This window comes from Podarcis erhardii (assembly GCF_964252035.2).
Source record: "Podarcis erhardii genome assembly, chromosome: 6".
In the NCBI taxonomy this organism is placed as follows: Eukaryota; Metazoa; Chordata; class Lepidosauria; order Squamata; family Lacertidae; genus Podarcis; species Podarcis erhardii.
The window spans coordinates 41,800,310-41,823,691 of NC_138510.1; the positions used below are offsets into that span (position 1 = coordinate 41,800,310).

Sequence of the window (23,382 nt, forward strand, 5' to 3'; positions counted from 1 at the left end):
TAGATTTCAAGTAATGCCATCTGTATATCTTGAAGGGAGTAAACAGTAGGAGCAAAAACCTTTTGGGATGTAATCATATCAGGCATATAATTCACTATTTGCTATTCTGTCCCTTATGTGACCACAGCAATATGACAAGTATTTCTTGATTTCTATGTAGACTGACGTGATAATGACGGTACTATACAGATGTACCACAATGCATAAGGAGGAAATTTAGTGTCCTATAATAATAATAAAAAAATTATTTTTCTCTTTCTCCTCTTGCCCTTTCCCTTTTTTGTTATTGCCTTCCTTCTGGGTCTGTTCTGGTTAACATATCCTTGCACCTAGTTTTCCTCTTGGTTGGAAGATTTCAGGTTCAGCTTTATATATATAGATCTGGTTTGCTTAGCCAGAGCTTAGCACAAATGAGCAGGTTCCTGGGCTGAAGATCACAGCTGCTGCACTTCTCCCCTGCTCCTGGGGCTGGTTTGGCTTAGTGTTACTTTCAAAGCTGGGCCAGTGGTTTGTCTCACTCCAGACAATCTGCAAGCCGCCATCAGTGTTTGTTCTTGGGTTATCACTTGTGATTTGTCTGGGAGGACACAAACCATGAGTTTGGGTTCAGATGTAATGCTAAGCCAAACCATGGTTTAACCCTGGGTAGTGAGGCAGCAGCAGGACTGGGGAATAAGTGCTAAGGGGAATTGGCTAAGGGGAGTGTTGGGGATGAAGAGTGGACATGGAAACATTGCAGCTCCTCTTATTTACAGCATTTCTGCACCACAGTGGAAAGTTCTGCTTAATTTTTTTTAATCAATAAAATGTTAATAATAGCAACAAAAAATAAATATTTTCCCACAGTATTGGGTTAAAACATAACAGTCAATTATTTGTAAATAACCAGGTTTATATTACCTATATGTTGCCAGGAAACTATGCATCCTTTTTAAAAATATGAATTCTGTTAATGGTTTTAACTGAATTGGCTTAATTGTGTGGTAAATATGTTGGACATGGCTTTTCTTTATAATAGATGATTAACAAATATTGTAAATCTGCATTATATCTTGCTGTTTGCTAGTCGGTTGAGGTTTCGTCTTTGGTTAGATGCAATAAAGTACATATCAAAACTGACTCGGTCCAAGACAGCCTCCTCGGTTTAATGTACTCCTAGCTTTTGGAGACTAATGTGTTAACTTGCGCTTCCTTGATGTGGTGCTGTAGAAATTTTTCTTCATCCACCTCCCATGCTTTAAAAATTGTTCTGAACATTGGTTTTAGATTTCCCCCACCCACCTTGATTATGTTTTGTGCAGCTGCATTAATTAGACCCCAATTGTGAGCACCACGAGAGATTTAAATATAAAAGAAAAAGAAGCATGTGACAATACATTTTGCTGTGTAGTTGCATTCCCCCCCTTCCATTTCTTTGTCTTCAATATATTCTGTGTTTAATTGGTTAAATATATTCTTTGTTTAATGCTTAATTTCCCAGATGTTGGGACTCAAGCCTCATTCGAAAACTGTACGCTTTGACATGCAATCCCTTTCCTTTAATCCTAGATGAGAAAGGGTTGCCTATGATGATTTGGAGGGTCGAGGGAGGTGAATATGGCCTGCCCTTTCCCACAGTGTGTCCTGTCTGAACACTGGCATTGAAAACCAGTGAGCCCAGGAGGGACGGGTTATGACTCAGTGGCACATCTCCGGGTAGGGCTGGAAGAGAACCCTGTGAAGTAGGTTTGGCTGCAAGGCACTAAGTGGTCCAAGGTCAACTGATGAGTTCCATGGCCGAGTGGGGATTCGAACCCTGGTCTCTCAGCTCCTACTCGAACACTCTAACCACTACACCACTTTTGCTCTCAATCAATGTAGACAATGCTGAGCTAGATGGACCCAACAGTCTGACACCAATAGAGCAGCTTCTTGTGTTCCTATTTTCCTATCCCCTTTTGCTCCCAGCTCATTATGTACTTCAAGCTCAGCCTTTTATCGTAAGAAGAGAATACAGACGGATTCTTCCCCTCCCTTCTAAATAGATGTTTCCCCCATCCTTTTCTTCTGAAGCTCAGAGAGCTCTACGGCCAGAGGAAAGAGCTCTGGTGGGTGGCTTGTGATGTGGGCCCAGTACGACTGTCAGTTGCGTTGCCAGGAGTTCTTTTCCTTCCTTGGCATGTACTGTTTAACCTGCCTCTGGATGGTAACAAGGGTCTCATCAGAAGCTCAAGAATGTGTGTAGTCATGGTAAACAATGAGCTCTCAGAGGGGACAGAGCTGGGAGAAGAATGGGCATTCTGTCACACTCCCTGCAATCTCTCAGCTCCTTGGAGACCAGGCGTAACCTGTGGAATGAAAGCACCTGAGAGGCTGGAGGTGGAGAGAGCAAAGGGAGGAGGCAGCTGGGGGCGAAATTAACTGGTGCCTCACAATATTAGGGGCACACAATAGGACATCTCCTACGACTTGCGCTTTAGAAACTAGAAACTCACACCCCCAGCTGCCATGGAACAAAACTGCTGGGGGCTCACGACGTTCTTGCTGATTGAAGGCCTCACGAAAGCCTTATTATGTCAGAGACTCAGAGCACGTATATAATCTGTGAGATTTTTGATGTCCAGTTTTACACACAGTTTTGCTATTTTATATCCCAGCCCCTCTAAAGGAGGCAGTGAAAGCTTGTGGATGCCCTAAACCTAAAGGCTGATAAATCTCCCGGGCAGTTTTCAAAGCACAGGTACTTTAAGCTCATAAGGGTAGGCCAGCCAGATATTTCAAATATATAGGAAGCTGCCTTATACCAAGATAGAGCACTGGTCCATCTAGCTTAGTACTGTCTACACTGGCTGGCAGCAGATCTCCAGGATCTCAGGCAGGAGTCCCTTCCAACCCTAACTGGAGAGGCCATGGGTTGAACCTGTGGTCTTTTTCAAGAAAAACATGTGCTCTACCACTGAGCTATGACCCTTGGCTATACAAGTGAGATTGCCAGTGTGATGCCATTTTACTTTTCTTTTTTAGTGGACAGGAATTATAGCCAAATTCCTCTAAAGGGCATCTTCATTGCATCCTGAGAATAAAGCTTGGTAGCGCGTCCTCCTCTGACAGCCAAAATAGTGGATAGCAAGCTATTAAAAAAGTAGGATTTCTATTTCTCCTAATTTTCATGCTGTTTTAGACAATAGAAAACAGTCCAGCTCAAATTATCTAGCTTAATTATAATCTTCTGTACTGAGAAGGTAACTGGGAAAACGGATAAGAGCCTTTCTCTTCTCCTTTCAGTTGCAGATGTATGTTAGGAAAAAGCAATGGAATAAATATGCAGAGAATGCTGCAGCTGAAGTTGCATTGCAAAAACATCATCTCCAAAGACAGATTTTATTCCATTCTTTTTTTGGACTATGCACTATTCTCCTCCTCAGACTAGCCAAGTTTTATTTAATGCTCCCACTTGAGATTTGATACGGATGTTTTGACTAGGGATATGCAAACTTTCTCTGGTTCACTCAAAAAATGCCTTGAGCTTTCGAAATGTTCAAGCTGAATGCCGGGGGGGTGGGGAGCCCTGAGGTCTCTTCAAGCATTTAACTTTGAACACTTGAAAAGCCCAATATCCTGCTGCTTCGCCACCCATTCTGCCAGTCCTCCCCCCCCCCATGGGTGTCCATGGGTGTGGAGAGAAGGCAAGGAGACAGTTGTTGCCCCCTCCCAGATTTCAGGACTCTTCCTCATCGACTGAAATGGGGAAATCAGCAAATACCTTTAACTTTTTTTCTTTCTTTTTTACAGAATTGGCCAACATTAGCAGGGATGGGAGGGCCTTTAGAGATCATCTTATGAGATCAAGTCTGTCAAATTCTACACAACTAGATACAAAGTTTTTTTTTGTGTGTGTGTGTGTGTGTGTGTGTGTGTCTGTGAGACACCTTGTCAAAGTTTGAGGCTTTTAAAAAAGGAGAGAATAAAAGAAATGACTGTAACTTTTTAAATGAATCAGATGAAATGGTGTCAGTATTGGAATAAACAACCTGGGTACAGAAAGTTTCAGTACGTGACATTTTAGAACTGTGTATCATCATTCTTGCCATCCATTTTCTTCACTGCCACCACCAAGGGACTAAGGCTGCAGCCCTATGCCAGCTTACCTAGGAGTAAGCCTAGCTGAACTTAATTTGCCTTCCTTCTGAGTAGGCATGTACTGTATAGGAATGTGCTATGAGGGGCAGCAATGGGATCCTGCAGGATCTGCATTTCATGTTTATCTTGCAAGTCTATCCAACTGAATCATGAAAAAGTTTTCAGGCAGACACCAGAATTGTGAAAGGTTGTCCTCAGCTTAGATCTGTGAACTTCATGGAAAGTGGATCAGTGCCAGCTATTCACAGAGTTTAGTTCTGATGACATAAGCTAGGTACTTTCCATGCATTTTCTAGGAATAAGAGAATTTTTAAATGGGGCGAGTTTAGCCTAGCAATGAGTAGTCTTTCTAGACTTCACATCTCAATGTTACCGAAATCCCCTCTCCTCAAACAGGTTTCTTATTTCCATAGCTGAAATTGTGGGGAAGACATTATGGACTCCCAGCCTTCCTTGCCTAACCTGATTCTTTAGGCACATTAATGGTATATTTTCCATTGTGGGACTTAATCTTCTTTGCCAGGCTGAAATGGTGGCAGCATTTCCAGCTCTCACAGTGCAATGCACTCTACATGAGGCTTACATCCATGTAAGTGCACAAGCTTTTCTTAGAACACATTGGCTACAAGCATTAGTTAAAGGTGTATTGGTGGTTCAGTGGTAGAATTCTTGACTGCCATTCGGGAGGCCCAGGCTTAATTCTTGGTCAATGCAACTCCCATTTGAGCAACCCTCAACTGGCACAGTGTGTCGGTAGATCTGGCTGTTAACCAGAAGTTTGGCAGTTTGAGCCCACCCAGGGAAGGCTGTGGGCAGGGAGCTGGACTAGATGACTATTGGGGTCCCTTCCAATACTACAGTTCTTTGATCCTGTGCTCCTAAGATCACTGAAATAAATGGGCTTGGATGCACCTGATTATATGTTGAACTGAGACGTCTAGGTCAACAGAGTTAATGGAGGAATTAAGTGTTGTGGCTGGTAGGAGAGGGAGGTTTGGAAGACACATTCTTAACTACATTCTCCTCCAGTTCTGAAGTTCCCCTGTAGGACATCTTAAAAGCTGTGTGCAAAAATAAAAAGTATGCGCCCAAGCAATCCAAATCCTGCACCAAGAAAAACTGAATATGTTTAGGGTGCAGTGGGCCCAAACTTGTGGACTTTCTTTCATGCAGGGACTGTCCTTGCTGAACTTCAGACCCATGACTAAGACCTGCTTGTTCCAGCAGGCATGTTAATGTAGTGTTCAGTTTTATGATAAGTTTGCATTATTCTGTTATTGCATTCTCTGTATGTTCTGTTTTTATGTACCCTGCTTAGAAATGTGAATGATTAAGTGGTATATAAACATCATAAATAAATACAATATCCCACTTTTCTGCCAAGGAATTCAAGGTGGCCTGCATGGTGTTATTCCCCTTCTCGTTTTGTCATCACAACAACCTTGTGAGGCAGGACTAAAGAGATCAGGGTTCAGATGCCATGCTCCATCCCACAGCCTAACCTACCTCACAGGTGTGCTGCCAGGATAAATGCTCTCTTTGAACTTTCTGTTTACTATTTTAAAGCACATTTTATACCATCCTTCCTCCAAGGACCTCGTGGAATTGTTCTTTCCTACCCTTATTTCAAAGGGACACAGGTGGCACTAAACCACTGAGCCTCTTGGGCTCACGGATCAGAAGGTGAGCTCCCATTGCTCAGTCCCAGCTCCTGCCAACCTAGTGGTTTGAAAGTATGTGAAAAAGTGCAAGTAGATAAATAGGCACCGCTCCGGTGGGAAGGTATACGGTGTTTCCATGTGCTGCTCTGGTTTTGGTGTTCTGTTGCGCCAGAAGTAGCTTAGTCATGCTGGCCACATGACCTGGAAAAACTGTCTGCAGACAAACGTCAGCTCCCTTGGCCTCTAAAGCGAGATGAGCGCCACAACCCCAGAGTCATCTGTGACTGGACTTAACGGTCAGGGGTCCTTTACCTTTTACCTATCCTTACAACAATCCTGTTAGGTAGATTAGGATGGGAGACAGTGACTGGTCCAAGATCATCCAATGGACAATCCAGATGTCATCCAGATGACATTCTAGCCACTATACCAGCCTTACCCAACCTAGTGCCTACAAGATGTTTAGATGGGACTACAACTCCCATAACCCCAGGCCAACATAGCCAATGGTCAGGGATGGTGGGAGTTGTAGTCCAACAACATCTGAAAGGCACTAGAGGTTGGGGAAGATACTAGCTCTCCGTTTTTCTTTTCTGCACTGGAAATAAGACCATGTAGGAGGGTGCCAGAAGAGCAGAATAACTTTAAAATTCTGAGGGACTTGCCTGCACTTGGTCTATGGAAAACATAAATGTTTTCTCAGTCATTGACAATACACTGATCTAAGCTATTAAGGCATTTGTTATCAGTGGGGGGAAATTCTGGTAGCTGTTGGAGGCTAGCTCTGCTTCTTGGGTCCCATAATCCAGAAACCACATCCTCTTAAGATATATCTCCCCACAATGCCTCTACCCCCCCAAAAAAAGTTTTTTGTGATAAAGGAGCCACAGCAGAGGATCTTCGCAAGGCAGGAGTTTAAAAAGCACATTCAGTACCAGAAGATCTAGGCATCCAGTCAAATATTTCCTTTGTTTGCCCCTTGTCCAGCTGCCAGTAAAGCCCTTTTGGAAAAAAGAAACGCATCCACCAGCTTCAATGTTCTCAGGATGCTAAGCCAGGACTGAATGGATTTTGCAAGGTGCTTAGTCACAGCAAGGGGGAAAAAGCACATAATAAAAGAGGGCTCTAAGGCATAGCGGAATATTGATGCTGTCACTTCAATGGTTGGGCGAGTGATAAAAGGCAGGGATAAGTGTCTGTATCTCATCCTTGAAAATCTGAGGCTGGGAAGGCGCTGCCTGTTTGGGGCAGGGAGAGGCTGTAGGGCAGGGAAACAGCTGTGACCAGACAGGGATGGGTGAGCCCTTTCTGCCATGCCTCCACAGAGGAGGAGAGGCCTTCCAAAACTGGGGAAGCTGGGGAGGGGTGGAGGGGAGCTTACACCCCAGGTTCTTGGCTGCAACAGCTTAGCAGGAGGGACATGACTAATACACATCCCACTGGGGGAGTTAGATCAAAGGCAGTGAAGTAGATACAAGAGGTTTCTGCTTCACAGGATCTGGTTAAATAGAGCCTTTGTTACCAGGGCCCTCCAGAGTCAGGAATGGAGAAATACCTGATCTCTCCCAGCCTCCCCCCCCCCCCGCCGCCTCCACCACCGCCAAGAGCCTTGATGCGGAATCAGTTCAAGTATGAAGCACAACAGTAGCTGCTTGGCTACTGCCGGAGGAACCTAGAGGGAGGGGAGAGGAGGGGGGAGATGACGGGAAGGGAGGGGTCCGGGGCTTCACACACACACACACAAAATGAGTCAGGTTTAGTTGGACACACAGCTCAGATTTCCGAAGCTGGAGTGGAAAGCAGCATGCTCAGGGCTAGCCACCAGCTGGATTGCTTGGGTGCTTACAAGCAGGACAACCTTTTCCTGAAGCTTTGATGGGATGTCTAGGAAGGACAAAGCCTGGCCTGGCTTCTTGTCACCAGCTTGAGGGCTTGATGCTGCTACCTGGTGCTGTCCTTAAGGCCTGCATCCTTCCCACCTGCCTGCCTTGGCACCCTCTCTGCTGCCAGGGGGTTTTGTCTGCTGAAGGTGAGATTATCTGTGTCTAAGGACGCCCTAAGGATGCCCTAAGGATGCCCTAAGGACATCACATCTGCGTCTTCAGAATAAGTCTCAGGTTCGGTCCTTTTAATTTGGAGAGGGGTGTGCATGTTGTATGTGCAGCGTGGCGAGGAATGGTTTGGCAGCAGGGGGGAAGTGGAGGTGGTGGTGAAAGGTGTGAGCGCTTAGAGAGCACGAGGTTCGAGACCACTCTGGTTCATTTATGCCTTGACCTGCTGTATCCACCCTAACTTGCAACTGCACAGCCAATACACGGGGGATGAAGTGTGGCAAAAGAGCTGGAGGGTTTGTCAGCTTTCTGTGTACGTTTAGGTGCACCTATTCTTTTATTCTTTTTCACACAAAATATTTCTATACTGCCTTTCATTTGAAATCACAAGGCGGTTTACAGTAAAAAGAATAAGAACAGGTAAATATTAAAATTATGATACAAACTAAAACAGCAGCCGGCAGACCGGGGAAGGAATAAAATTAAGAAATACAACCAACTGGTACAAATGACCAGCAAACATCAGAGAAATTAACTGAGTTTTTAGTAAGTGCGAAAAGGCCTTTAGAGGGGAGATGACTCCATAGAGAAGACTAATCTGTGTTAGTGATTGAACATAGAGTTGTAGGTCATTTGAAGCTAATTAATCTGGAATAAAAGGCTATGACTTTTGGTGCTTTCACAAATGATGCTAAGATGACTTTTTGTGCATTGAACAAGCTGTATGTCCCACTAAATCCAGTGGTCTTTATTCACAGGTAAGTATGAATACTGTTTGTAGTTTAAGGTTTTGAACACTTACTTGGGACTAAGCTCCAATGAACTTAGCAGGACTTTCTTCTGAGGAAGCATATATGATTGTACTGTTAGCATGGGATGTCCTGTTGTGATTAATGGTGCCAACGTGCCATATTTAATATATGAGCTCGGTCAAAGCAGGTTTTTTAATTTGGTTTATAGTGGGAAATCCAAAAATGTTCAAGCATCACTTGTGAAACTGGCCTTTATGTATGCATTGCTGAAATTCCCTTCAGGCTGTATCTATGCATGTACAATTGCTTGTCTGAAAGGGAATAAAAAAATTCCTTCCAGTAGCACCTTAACGACCAACTAAGTTAGTTCTTGGTATGAGGTTTCGTGTGCATGCACACTTCTTCTGAAAGGGTTTACACTTGATGACTTGTACAGCCAACTGTTAAATACACAGACTGCACACCCACTGAACATTATGTTACATGAGAATAACTGTGAGCATACAGCTCAGCTATTTGTGTACACAGGTACACATATAGTACACCTGATGAAGGTAATGCTTGAACACCCCTACTGAGTAGGCAGGAGGAGCAGAATGGGAGGCCTCCATTTTTTTCTTTTCCCCTCTGTACAACCATAGTGCAGAATACTGCCATCTTTGACTATGCAGGCCGTAAAGTAAAGGAGCCATTTCCACTGCCATACTTGCTCCTGGTGGTTGCATGGCTGGTAGCAGTGATATCATCAGAATAGGTCTCTGGGGCAGAAGTCCAGGACACCATGAATCAGAATGAATGGGAGAGGAGGACCCAAAACACTGTGGGCTTAGCTAACCACATCTTATTTTATTTTATTTTATAAGTAAGGGATATAACACACATCACCATTTAAAAGAGAGCAGTCCCCCTAAATACCGGTACATAAAGTTCAGAGTCTAAAATTACTTAACTGCAGTATGAGCTGGTAGAAGTGGGAAGTTTCCAGAGAGACCTCACTTTAAGCTTGCATGACTCTTCTGGAAAACAGGAGCTGCACTCTATGGTTCATTCCCATGACCTTTTAGTGGGGGAAAATATATCGTACATATAGCATATTATGCATGCCCTGAGGACACCACATAAGGCCACTGCCCATACAAATGCAGCTAGACATGTAGCTTTCTGGACTGTGTAATAGGAGAGAATAAAGTTCACAGATGCTGCAGTGAAATGGAAGGTGCATATATAAGACAGAGATCCTCTTAGCAGCTGTTGGAATTATGACTGGACATACAGTTTGAAACACAGAGCATGCACAGAAGATTACAGCTTTGTACTGACTGTTTTATAGGACATTGTCCATGATACATGACCTTATAAAAGCATATGGTGAGGGCACTACCAGCCGTGTCTCCTGTGATGGACACAACCAAACCACCCTAATTTCTGCACTTAAATGAACTATGCACTAATCAAAGTTTTAAAACAAAATGTTAAACAAGAAAGGGTATTTTGTGTTGTGTTCGTTCATGATCAATTCAGCTTTCTTTAGCACTATGGAGTGAGCTAGTGAGAAGCACCCACTGCAGCTGTGAAAGGTATGCATATTTATTTATTTCCCTATCTTCCACCAAAGAGATCAAGGCATTGTACATAGTTCTCTCTCTCTCTCTCTCTCTCTCTCTCTCTCTCACACACACACACACACACACACGCACACACACACACACACAGAGAGAGAGAGAGAGAGAGAGAGAGAGAGAGAGAGTGTTTTCTCACAACAGTCCTATAAGGTAGATCAGACTGAGAGACAGTAACTGACCTAAAATCAACTTTGGCTGAGCTTCATGGCTGAATGGGGGTTTGAATTCAGGTCTCTCCTCTTAAGCCAAACACTTCATCTACCGCATCATACTGGCTGTCATGTATTTGTGATGGGTGTTTATGGGCGATGGGGATCATTCATCTGAGCTTGCCTAGATTTTGCAGCAGGTCATGCACTGGACATCTTCGCGCGCACACACACACACACTGCTGCTTATTGCTCTCATAGAGATAATGACTTTCCTATAAATACACACATATACATACTTTTTCTGGCTTTGGAAGGGAATAGTTAGGTCAGAATTGAGAGCACACTAGCTTTCTGAGGTTGCTTGAAAATAGCAGTTTCAGAAGTCTTGGGGAAGGAACAAAAGATGGATGTGCAAGTTCTTCCTCTACCAGCCATCCTCCTGTCTTGGTTAAGTTAGTAAATAAGCACTGTTGTTGAGCAAGCATGAGTCAGAGCAGTGTTTGTACAGAGAGAAAAGTAAAAGGCAGAGAGCCAAACCTTCAGCTGGCCAAACTCATGTAAGTTCATTGATTTCCACAGGCGCTCGGCAGATTTAGCCCACAAATCCCATCTTGAGCACAAGGTGCAGACACATTCATTAAAGAGCAGGAACTGTTCCCATCTGTAGGAAGGAGCACTGGGGAGATTTTGTTCTTCTCTAATTAAAGCATTTTCCTTATTCCAAGAGCCCTTCTTTCTTTTTGTAGTTTCCCCGGCCTAAGCACCGAGAGAGGTTCCTTTGAAAAGGCAGCTGAGGAGAGAGACCATCCACCTGAAACGCGGGAGGCGGAAATCGTACACTCAGTGCAACTCTCTTTATCCCTTTTGTCTGGGAACTACAAAAAGAGAGAGAGAGTCTTGTTTTGTACACCTTTCAGAGCTCCACAGGCTGGCATTCATTCATTTCGGGCCATTTTCATGAGTGATGCTTAAATCAGGTCTCACATTTCTTGTGTCTGTAAATGGAATTAAAACCTACATTGACTGGAAAATGTACATTTGGTTTTAAAAAAGTATTTCCCTCTCCCTTTCTGACTTGCATAACATTCACAGAGGACACATTTCAGACTGAAAGGCAACAGTGCATATTTGTGCAAACACTCAAGTTGTGGGCTTGTATTAAAAGTTGCATTTTTTCTTATATGCCTGCTGCCTGCCATGCCTACAAAGGGGCATTTGAAATGCATGCTTATGGGAAAATGCTGGAAAATAATTCACTGCTGAAAGAATAGCAAGTGGCTTCTCTTTCACTGATGTATTATCTTTCCGTATCTTACAGAAAATTGCCAGCAGTTGTGCGCCTCTGCATGAGCTGCTGAGCATCATACACATAAAACCTACAGTTGTGAGCATAGGGAGTGCATATCTGAAATTGGCCTTGCTTGCCTCACTGTGTCTTGTAGGAAAAATACAAATGCGGAACAATTGGGCTACAGTAAATTTTCAAACTCAATTTGGCATATCCTGATTTCAGTGTGCAGCATGGTGCAATGTTACTCAAATGTCCAGCTGTGACTGGTTTGGGGGCTATTTGTCATATAATACTTTGAGAGCTGGCTTTTTCAGAGGCTTGGCAATTCCTCTTCCCTTTGTGTCACAGTTAGCAAACAGATCCCTTGCTGTGATATTTCATGAAAGGGGCAACAATCAAGCAAATTATACATGTTTATACGTGCAAATGTTTTAAATGTAAACTTTTAAATTCTTAAGAGAGATTTTTTTGAATTGAACTGGAGAATCTGAAGTGAATACAAAAAGATTTGAAGGTTGATTTCAAATTTAATTCATCCAGTGAAAATATCTGGGCTCAGTCCTAGAGACTTGCGCTATATGATCTTTGTCAAATCCATTTTACTCCTCTTCTTTCAGGAGAGCTTGGAGTGCATCAATATTTTCAGAAGTTCTTCAAAGTACAGCCAGTTTCCCAAGTGTCTAGCAGTCAACATGCTCTGCTGATCCATTAGCCAAATCCTAGCAGTGCTCGATACTTTTATATGGGCTGTGCTATCTGGCTCCACATGGGGCTTGCTGGAGCAATCAGGAACTTGTGGATTTCACTTTTGAATTTATTGAGACTCATTCTAAGATATCCCCTGCTCTGCAAAAGCAGGATGAGGCCACTAAAAGCTTATCTCAAGAGATGAGCACAAACAGACAAAGGAAATTTCATTAGGGCTGAGCTTAGAGTAGACTGGAAACTATCAAAGTGGATCAATTACTGAGGACATGACTAGCCAAGGTAGCATTTCCTGGAATGCCTCTGTAATGTGGAACACAGTCAAGGTGGCCCCTTTTCTTCCCCTTCTTTTGTATTTTTCTAAAGTCGTTCCGCTTATCCTCCTTAAGCCCTCTGCTGTGGTCTATGGCTTTTTATTCCTATGTGATTGCTTTTCATAACTCATGTAGGGCTAAAAGCCATGGGCTACACAGAGGAATAATCCACTTTCTTGGGCACCTCAGCAAAGCTGTGTGAAATACAGATTCCTTAATGCTATCCCTCCTTCATTTAATAAAACCAAACATCCATATTTATTTTGTAACCAACGGTGAATGAAAAAGAGGCTAGGCTATAGCGAGACTTAGCTGGGTGAATGTGGCAAGGAATACTTAGCAAATGAACATACAGAGGTGAAGGGACTGGTCTCTATACTTCTGGGCTTCTTCTCTCCATCCAGAGGTCAGAACAGCCACTGCAGTGCTCAGGATACAGCTCAGTTGTTGTGAGATGTTTCCTTTTTTAAGAAAAACACACACCAGACCTCTGCTTTCAAACCCAGGGCCCAAAGATTCCATTGCCTTGCAGAAAGCCCATCATAATAAATGCTCTGAGCAGAATACAGAGCCATTTCCATGAAAGATACACCGAGTGATGGTAGTTAACTAGGCGTGCCGAGAGCAGCTACCAGGTAATTAGAGACACTTTCTCACAGTCAGGTTCCACAGGTGTCCCAGCCAACAGCTGAGGGAAGCTAAGGAATCGAAAAGTTTGACTTCTCAGCCCACAGCACAGTTACAATAGACCAGCACTCTAGAAGACATGGATTTCCTGCCACTAGGGAATCTGCAAATGAAGTCTGCTTCCTTTTAAAAGTGCATACCAGCCACATAAAAAGCCCTCCTCCTTAATATGTATGTGGTGCCAATCTCATGGGTACAAACATACATGTGGAGTTCTGATTTCTGATGACACTCTCACAGCACAGTCCTAAACATGTTTCTTATGTCCCACTGAGTACAACGGATCTCCCTCTGCTTAAGAAGGATTGTTGCTTTTAAGCATAGTCTGCCAAAAAGGCAATCAGCTGAATTTTGATAGCATACTGTTGGAGAGAGCCACTTCACAGGTACATTTGGAGAGCCTGATATGCCAAAATCTGGGCATTTTAGCATGGTCTTATCAGCTTCTCAACCGGCTTTCCTAGCTGTGCCTTTGGCAGCCGTTGGGTGTCCAAACACCAGCAGGTGATAATATTTATCTACATGCTGTTATATATATAAAAAAATCACCTGCTGATTTCTGCAGACAGGAGCAGCCGATAACACTTTCCTCCGGGCTATAAAAAGTCCCACCTGCTAATTTTGGCAGATCAAGCAGCTAATAAAAGCAAATATGGCAGACCAAGCCAGTTTGGGGTTTTCTGGTCAGTTGGCAATCCAGCTGTGGTTAGTGCCTCTGAGAAGCGCATGTTGCTGTAGCAAGGAGCTCTACATTTTACTTGCTGTAAACAGCTGCCAGTCTTATCCCTGAATGACTGGGTAGTTGTGTATTTGTGTATGGATAGGTTATTTTGAAGAGTGGGTGGATGGAGGTCATCCTCCACCTCCTACTCCTTTATATCTAGGCGTATGATATCTGAGACTTCTTTCTAATATGACCACCCTAGAAAATGCGCCTCTGCTCCTATGGCAGACACTCCCTTTGTGTGCTGCAGTGCCAACTGCAAAGGTCATACCACACACCTGCTTTTCTGATTGTATTTCTCGTAGCAGTGAATGAAGGGGACTTGGATGGCCAGTGCCTAATTAACTAGCAATAATAGGAAAAGGGATGGAGGGGGATAAAGAACCCATTTAACCAGCTTCTTTGTTGCAAACCAAAATGTTTTCTTGTGCTGGGAAAGTAATGAGCAAAATCCCCTTTGCCTTTAGCCGAGCCTGAATTGGAACAAAACCCCTATGGAATGTACAGGCCTGTTTTCGCTTTTTCCGCCCCCCAATTGTATCTCTTAATGATCAGGGCAGCTGCATCGGGGGCCCAGGAGCTTTTGAAGGCCAGACTTTTAAATGGTCAACATTACTGAAAAGGATTGAGGAGCAGCTCTTCTCAAACCCTCAACCTTCCCTGTGTGGTGCTTGCTCACTTCTGCTACTTTCTGATCCCCAAGTTACCGGTAGTTCATCTGGAAGAGGTAGCCAGTACAGTCCATTAAAATGATGATGATGATGATGATGATGATGATGATGATAGAATCCATAGGGACAGTAATCCTTTTACGAGGATCAAAGGGGCACTTCCAGACTGAATGCCATCCCAAAATAATGACAACCACATACCAGCAAATTCAGGTTGTGTAATTAAAGCTGGTTTAGAGCTCTTGTGGAACAAACTTGCTTCCCCAAAAGACTCTGCAGTAAGGGAAGGGATGGGGAAATGCAGTGGAAAGTGTGTGGCAACTTTTGCTTTGTCGCAATGTCATCGAGCCTCTCCACAAACCAATTAGAATGAATGCTCAACAACTAGGTTATCTAGAAGCACCCTAGAACTCTGTACAGTATGTATTCTGGGGCTTAACAGCTGGCTAGGAAAATCAGTGGCGTAGCGTGGGGGTGCAGGGGGGGCCGGCCGCACAGGGCGCAACATCTGGGGGTTAGGGTTAGGGGGCGCAAATCCACGGGTTAGGGGGTGCAAAGTACTTGCCTTGCCCCAGGTGCTGACAACCCACGCTACGCCACTGAGGAAAATGCCCCACTTGGCCAACTCTTATGTCTTTAAAGACAGCTAGCTGAGTAAAAATCAGTAGGTGAAGCTTTTCATGACCATCAGATATGTGTTATTGGTGTTTCATGTCTGCTGATGAAGGTGCTGTTAAATGCACAGGAGCAGTGGCCAGTAAATAAGTAGCAATCCTGGCTGGAACAGAGAAGAAAGGAAGTTCTTCTCCTTGGGGTGGGAGTGGGGGAATATATTAGCTGAATCTGTGTCTAGCACTAAGCAGGACTCACAAAACCCTTGTAAAGCAGACAATGAACTAAACTGATAATCTGGTGATCTCTGTAACAGCCAAGCGAGATATTGATTTTAGAAACAACATGCTAAACATACAGGGACAATAGAATTGGAATTGAGCAGTGTTGCTGAGTGGTTGCAGGACTGCATATAGTTCCACCTTAGGCAGCCCCGTCTCAGATGGCAGAAGGTCTGGACTGCGTATTCTAATTGCTTGTAATTGTAATGCTTCTCCTGCTAATCTAAAAGACAGGGATAATTTGTTTCTCTCTTTAATTAAATATTGAGCGCCCAACATCCTTTTTTATATTCCAGACACAGGAGACAGGCAATTATTTGTAAGAGCAAATTTTTATATTCGTATATCAACAGATTTAAGAAACAGTAAGTGAGGTTGTCCACAATAAATATTCGTTTGTTTAGCAGAGAGGCTCTGAACAAATTTATCACCAAGTTTTTGTAATGTAGGTTAGATCTTTGTCCCTCACACTTTGTGTCGCTCTTCTTTATGCTATTGATTTTCCTTTTAGCAAAGCAGATACCAAAAGAAGCACTCTGTTCTCCCATCGGACGGCAAGGACGGCAAGAGAAAGCGTTTCGTTTTGTGTAGGGCTTTATCAATAGGATGGATAAATTAGTGTGACAATGTCATCTAATGGTTGAAATTATAGGGGGAAAGGGAGTTGGACCTTAATGGAATACGTGAGCCATTGCCCCAACTCTGCCAAATTGTACCCAAACCATAAGTATATAAAAAAGTCCTGCTGGATCAGATCCAGATACAATATAGTCCAGCATTCTCATAGCTGGCACAAGGCTTTAGGGGCCCCTGCATGGTGTTGCTGGAGGGGCCTCTCATTCCCTCACAGCCACGACTGCACAGTATTTTTCTGCAGTGGTAGCACCACTGCTACCCGCCATCTTCCCCACTGGGCGCTCAGATGGTGTTTTAGCAGTAAGTGGCAATGTTGAAAGGGGGGGGGGATGAAGCTCAGCTGAGAAAAAGAGCTTAAAGCAGCAAAATGAGGCAGGGTGGGCTTAACTTAAGGTTACCAGACGTCCCCGTTTCCCAGGGACAGTCCCCGGATTTACAAATCAGTCCCCATACAAAATCCATTGAAGTTGAAAAGTGTCCCCGGATTCACTGAAAGAAATCTGGCAACCGTAGCTTAACTCCCTGTTTGAAGGTGCTCTCATTGGTCTGTATATTGACCCTTCCACCAAGGCTGGACCTGGGCAGCTTGCTGCTTGAACCCCACCCCCCTTGCAGGCACAACATGCTGTTGCCTCCTTCTCTGTGGGTGCTCCACACCACCGCCTCTTCTGTATGTGTGTGGTGGCAAGCAGCATGTCCCTTGGGCCCAGATCTGCCACCTGAGGTGGCCACCACCCTTCGCGTCATGGGAGGGCCAGTTGTGCCTCTCACTGGTGCCTTATAAGCCATATGAATGAGCACATGTATAATTAGCAAGTCTGCTTGGGCCTCTATGGAAGAGCTGGTCTAGTGAAGCTAAAAAATGAACCAGGGGAGTCCCCACATTTAGTGTCTCCTCCAATAGGGGTCCTGTCTCACAACCTGTATACAGTGGTACCTCAGGTTAAGAACTTAATTTGTTCTGGAGGTCCGTTCTTAACCTGAAACTGTTCTTAAACTGAGGTACCACTTCTGCTAATGGGGCCTCCCGCTGCCACCATGCGATTTCTGTTCTCATCCTGAGGTAAGGTTCTTAACCCGAGGGTTAGCGGAGTCTGTAATCTGAAGCGTCTGTAACCTGAAGCGTCTGTAACCCGAGGTACCACTGTACTGGACATTGCTCTCGAAATCTCTCAGGAAAGCAGGGCTAGAAGAAGAAGAAGAAGAAGAAGAAGAAGAAGAAGAAGAAGAAGAGGAGGAGGAGTTTGGATTTGATATCCCGCCTTTCACTCCCTTTAAGGAGTCTCAAAGCGGCTAACATTCTCCTTTCCCTTCCTCCCCCACAACAAACACTCTGTGAGGTGAGTGAGGCTGAGAGACTTCAAAGAAGTGTGACTGGCCCAAGGTCACCCAGCAGCTGCATGTGGAGGAGCGGAGACGCGAACCCGGTTCACCAGATTAGGAGACTACCGCTCTTAACCACTACACCATACTGGCTCCCTCTCTAGGGAACCTTTATTTTCTGACAAGGGTTGCATTCCCTTGGGCAGGTCTGAGTGGCCACCCCAGCTGGAACAGAAGGACTCCACAACACAACATGGTGTGGCCGGGCCCACTTTGTTATTTATTACAGACTCCCCCCCCCCCACCGGGGAATAATTAAATAATTCAATTCAAACCAGGAAATGGTGGGTGAGAGCTGGAGAGTCCTTGTGGCTCGTGAGGAGACCCTCCCCAGAGCCCAAAGAGGATATCAGTGAAGGCGGAGGAAGTCTTGAAGAGACTGGAGGTGCAGCGGACCTTTGTTTAAGCTGCTCAGCCTTCCCTCTAACAGCTGACATGCGGGGCAGCGTTGTCGTCGTCAATTTCCCACACATCCTCCAGCCTCCTTCAATTCTAGTTGTGGAAATTTTTGGATACGGCATTTTTGGTATGGATGGAAGAGAGAGTGGCAGAGAGGCATTTGGAAAGTACTCCTTACTTTACATGATTTCACTTATGCTCGCAGAGGCCCCAAAACGTAACTCCTGCATAAGTATTAAAGATACAGGAGCCCTGCTCCTACAGGAAACCTAATCACAATAGTGATGTACTTTGCTGCTTAACACGGAAGCAGATGTCTGTTGTTTGAAAATGTAGCTAGTAGATACACTACATTAACCAACTTCCTTATGCTCAGCAATATCTCAAGCATGTCAGGCTTTTATTTTTACCTCCTTGGAGCTGACAGTTAACAACTGTGCTGTCCCTAGTTGTAACTAATGATACACTGGATTTTTTTTCGTGTGTGTGTGTGTTTAAGCGATCTGGCCAAATTGTTGCAGGTGGCTGTGTACATTGGCCTGTTGGCTAACATACAATCTGGATTGCCCTGCCTCGTTCTTACGCAACTGGGGCAAGCAGGTGTGTCCAAATGGAGATTGTTCTCTGCAAATGATTTACTCAGCTCTGTCTCTTTTTGGCAAGTGAGACGAGAGAATTCTGGTTGTGTTGAACCATAGCTGGGTGGGTCGAACCCTCCCCACCCTCCCTTTCAGTTAGTTAGAAAATGGGTTATTAAGTAACAGGCTACCCCACTGGTGCTGACTCAGGCTGAAACTAATGAACACCCTGGCTGGCCATTTGAAATTTATTGCACCTATTAATTACAACCATTAGCTGCAGCCAGTGAAATTTTTATAATGAGGACCCTTGCGACTTTGCTTTCCTAGCAGCAAATTAACTGTGTGTATATGAAGGCTGAGGGGGGTTGGGGTTGGGATTGGAATCAATGGGATCAGCATACTTTATAGAAGCAATGTTTTAATTAGTGGTTCTCTGCAAACACTGCAACCTGAAACGCCAGCTGTATAGGCACCATTATTTCCTTTTAAAGAGCCAGTGCTTCCCTTTGCTAATTGAGTTTATTTCTTTTTAAGGCTTTTTTAAAAAATGCAAGAGGTGGGTGGTATGTCCTTTTGTGATGTGTGTGTGTGTTTATTAGGCTGGTGGTTAATACAAGAAGGCCAGGAAAAGAATGGGAAATAGAAATTAAGAATAGGAGGGTCGGGGAAGGGGGGGGGGAATGTTAGCACTGTAGCCTTCCTTGAAGGAGCTCAGAGCAGCATATGTAGGAGTTATCTCATGTTATCATCGCAATGATCCAGAGAGGCAAAATTAGACTGAGAGGGTCTCCCCCATTGAGGGTCTAACCCACAAACCACTATCCCTGCAATGCCCAGACACAAAAGGAAGCCAGGCTCCTGTACCTTGAGGACTTGTTGAGAAGAGGGGATTTCTTTTATTGCTACACCTGTTGAATTTCCCTCTTCTACACACATGTTTAAAGTGCAGGAGCCTGGCTTCCTTTTGTGGTTGGACCCACTTGCCCTGACTCGGATAGTACATTATTCTATCCTCTGCTCCCTATTTCAGACTGAATAGAATCAAGGTGGTTTGGTTGTGAAAGCTTTTGTTAGTGGATTCCTGAGAGGCTGGTTCTCCTGCGTCACAAATATTTATTTATTATCTGCCCTTCACCAAAAGGTCCTAGGGTGAGTTACATGGCAATCAAACAATAAAATGTGATACATAAATAACCAGCAGACTAAAATAGCAACTAATAAAACTGCTCCTATTATTGCACCGAATAGGGAATTTATTTTATTTACTGCTTTTCCATTTAAATGTACTCAAAACAGCTCACATCAGGGGTGGGGTAGGGAAAGCAAATCAGTACAATTTCATCTCAGGCAAGTTGCAGCTGGCAATAATAATGATGAGGATGAGGATAATAAATTGCATGTAGGTACCTTAACTTTGTATAGGGACGCGGGTGGCGCTGTGGGTTAAACCACAGAGTCTAGGAGCTGCCCATCAGAAGGTCGGCGGTTCGAATCCCCACGACCCCACGATGGGGTGAGCTCCCGTTGCTCAGTCCCTGCTCCTGCCAACCTAGCAGTTCAAAAGCACGTCAAAGTGCAAGTAGATAAATAGGTACCGCTCTGGCAGGAAGGTAAACGGCGTTTCCGTGCGCTGCTCTGGTTCACCAGAAGCAGCTTAGTCATGCTGGCCACATGACCCGGATGCTGTACACCGGCTTCCTTGGCCAATAAAGGGAGATGAGCGCTGCAACCCCAGAGTCGGCCACGACTGGACCTAATGGTCAGGGGTCCCTTTACCTTTACCTTAACTTTGTGTACTTTTTATTATGAGTAGCCATCTAAGGGAGCACATGCTCTTTCTTGCAGTAGAATCTACCACAGTTCTAGAGGTGCCTAACATCTCACTATCACTTGACTTTCTTGGCTAATATTTAACAACTGAGTCCTGGAGGAGGTGCTGTATCTCAGTGGCAGACCACATATTTTTCATGCCCAAAGTCCTGAGTTTCTGTTTCCTCTAGGTAAGGCTGGGGGAAATTCCTGGTGGAAATCCTGGAGAATCAGTATAGACAATGCCTTTCAGAATAGACAAGGCTGAGCTAGGCAGACCCAATAGTCTGACTCACTGTAAGACAGTACTGTACCTATTTTGTCTGCAATTTTCTTGGTCAAATGTTGATACAGCTAAAGTTTATTTTGTGTTTCCTTTATTGCTTGGCAGTTCAAACATGCAGGTTTATAGACCCAGTTCACATGCCACGTTTAACCATGCAAGTGAGGAAACAAGCCCATGGGCCTATGTAGGCTTATCATTTCCTTCTCTCCAAACAAACCCTCAGCCCAGGTTTGCACATTGTGGCAATCCTGACTCTGGCTTGTGAAGAGCAGGACAGGAACAAAAGTGTATGTGCTCATTAAATTATTCTTTATTTTAAATGGTGGTATAATGTTATGTACCAACAACCTCATATTCCTGGATTTTTTAAATGGCATCCAGGCATAGAGATGCACCCTTAAATTATACAGGCCTGTAATCACCTGATACAAAATAATCATTTCTGTGGTTGAAGATTTGATGGCTGGCTAGTCTAATCCTTGCAGGGTAGATCTTAGAGAGATTGGTGCACTCCTGTGATCAGGACTAAATATGTGGTCATGACATCATCCTCTGCCTGTATGACTGTTCCCCACGATTTGGTCAAAGCAGGCTCCTTTGAAGGAGTCCATTTATATTCTAATGTTTGCTCCTGTACTTTTCCTGGACACATATTAGATATGCCCTAAGAAGATATACTCCAAGAGAAGAATAGTTCCCTTACCAATATACATTTTTTGTGTCGGTGGTCGAAACGGGAATTAAAAATCAGTCAATTTCCTTGCTCTTTCCATGGAACAATTTCCCTCTAATTCCTTGTGCAGGGCTTTAACAAACTGGATCTCCTCCTTTTCTCGTGGCTGGGAGAATGTGTGAAAATGGATAAAGATTTCCAATTTCAGCAGCAGGGCCCTAACTGTTAAGAAGAGCAAAAACCTAGTGAAATCGGTAATTGTTGGTCTAAGGAATTGGTTCTGTCCAGCTGGTTCAGAAAGACATTTATTAGAGCTCAGGGAAAGTGACATTATTAAAGTGAGCATGCTGATTTCAGACAGCTCCCAATTCATCACTCTGACAGTGACAAACACAGTCTGAGGTTAAGCAAATGACTAAAGAGAATTCTTTGGCTTTACATTTTTAATGCTCACCACATTTTTTTGGCTGCAGAGGGTTCTATTCAAAGGATCCTCTCCCTTGAATAGAAAGGGCAGAACAGGGCCATGAAACATGCTTGGATTTTGCAAATCAAGTAGGGCATCTGTCACTCCACTAGCGCTAGTTCATTTATTTTTTAATTATTCCTCACTCCTTAAAAGATCCCTTTTCTCCATTTTCAAGAAGAACAGGAGCATTTGACTCAGCTGTGCTGCCTCTGTTCTTCCAGGCTCGTTCATCATTGTCTGCCCCCTGAATGGAAAGTGGAGGGTCAGTTTTAAAAGGCTCCATGCTACAAGCTTTCCTAAATACATCAATAGCTCCCTAATGGAATTGGGGCTCTTGTCATTCAGACCACCCAGGTCTTCCAGCAAGCAAATGTACCTCAGGTACTTTGGTATACTCCATCCCATTAGCAGGGATGTAAGCAGATTATTGTCTTTGCCACGGCTTCCCTTTTGACAGTAACATGATGTTGGACTACTGTAAGGAGCTCTACATGGGGCTGATCTTGAAGACATTTCCAAAACTTCAATTGGTCCAGAAAGTTGCCACTAGGATGTTAGCAGGGATTGGAAGATTGGTGCATATAACTTGGGTGGAATGCTTTTAATGTATTTCTCTTTCCTTATGGCTTTGGGTTGCCTTGGACAAGATAAACGACTAATCATATATATCTCTCAATATATATATATATATATATATATATATGATTGTGTATCAACTACACTTCTTACCAATTCAAGGTGCAGCCTAGGAACTTTAAAGCCTTAAATCACCTGATGCCAGAGTATCTTCAGATTTGCCACTTCTTGTGAGAACTTTCCCAAGAATTCCATTGCACTGTAGCATAGCAGGTGGACACAAAAGAGAGGTCCATCAGGTGTGGTGCTCAGGTTGAGGAGCAGCTTACTTACAAAGGTTCACCTGAGCAATCCATTGGCCCCAATGAGTGGCAATGAAGGCAATTCATCTAAGTACATTTAATTACCTTGACCTCTCATATGTACGTTTCTAATCTTATGATATTTATAGTTTGATTTTTTTATTGATTACATTTTTAGTGAGTTGCCTTGAGTAGAGAGTGACAAATTTGTCCATTTTGTGTTGTTCAGTTTTTCATTTTTCTCATTTTGAGTCCAGTTCATCACATTTCCACATTAGGCTATGTACAATCCTTTTGATCTTAATTTATTTTTTAAAAAAAGAACCATGGCAATATATATATTTTTAAAAAATAATTATTGTCTATATGTCATAGAGTTGGAAGGGACCAGAAGGTGATCCAATCCACCCACCTGCTCCAAAACAGGAGCTGTAAGTTTTTTTAATTGTTTTTTTAATTGTTTCTAATGCTGTAACACACCCTGGAGAGAGGGGGGGAGGGGGGGAGGGAATAAAAAAAAATCAAAAATAATAAGTCTTTTCATCCAACCTACTCTCTCACACCAGATCACAGTGTTCTACTAGCACTATTTAATGAGCCTACAAAGAAAATAGTTTTAGATGCTC

At 43.8% G+C, this 23,382-nt stretch overlaps 1 protein-coding gene across 10 annotated transcripts in view; it reads left to right on the top strand.

Moving 5' to 3' along the window:
* The window catches only part of BLACAT1 (BLACAT1 overlapping LEMD1 locus), an 80,363-nt gene that overhangs the window by 43,903 nt on the left and 13,078 nt on the right, over nt 1-23,382 (top strand). For 3 of the 10 annotated variants that reach the window (XM_081865290.1, XM_081865294.1, XM_081865291.1), the window contains exon 2: nt 23,132-23,187. The exons of 4 other annotated variants lie outside the window; for them this stretch is intronic. The gene's annotated coding sequence lies outside the window, so the exon portion shown is untranslated. Of the gene's footprint in view, nt 1-2,252; nt 2,720-3,771; nt 3,860-7,517; nt 7,810-23,131; nt 23,188-23,382 lie in introns of those variants that run through there. 3 more of the 10 variants (XM_081865287.1, XM_081865293.1, XM_081865292.1) reach the window with 2 other exon arrangements.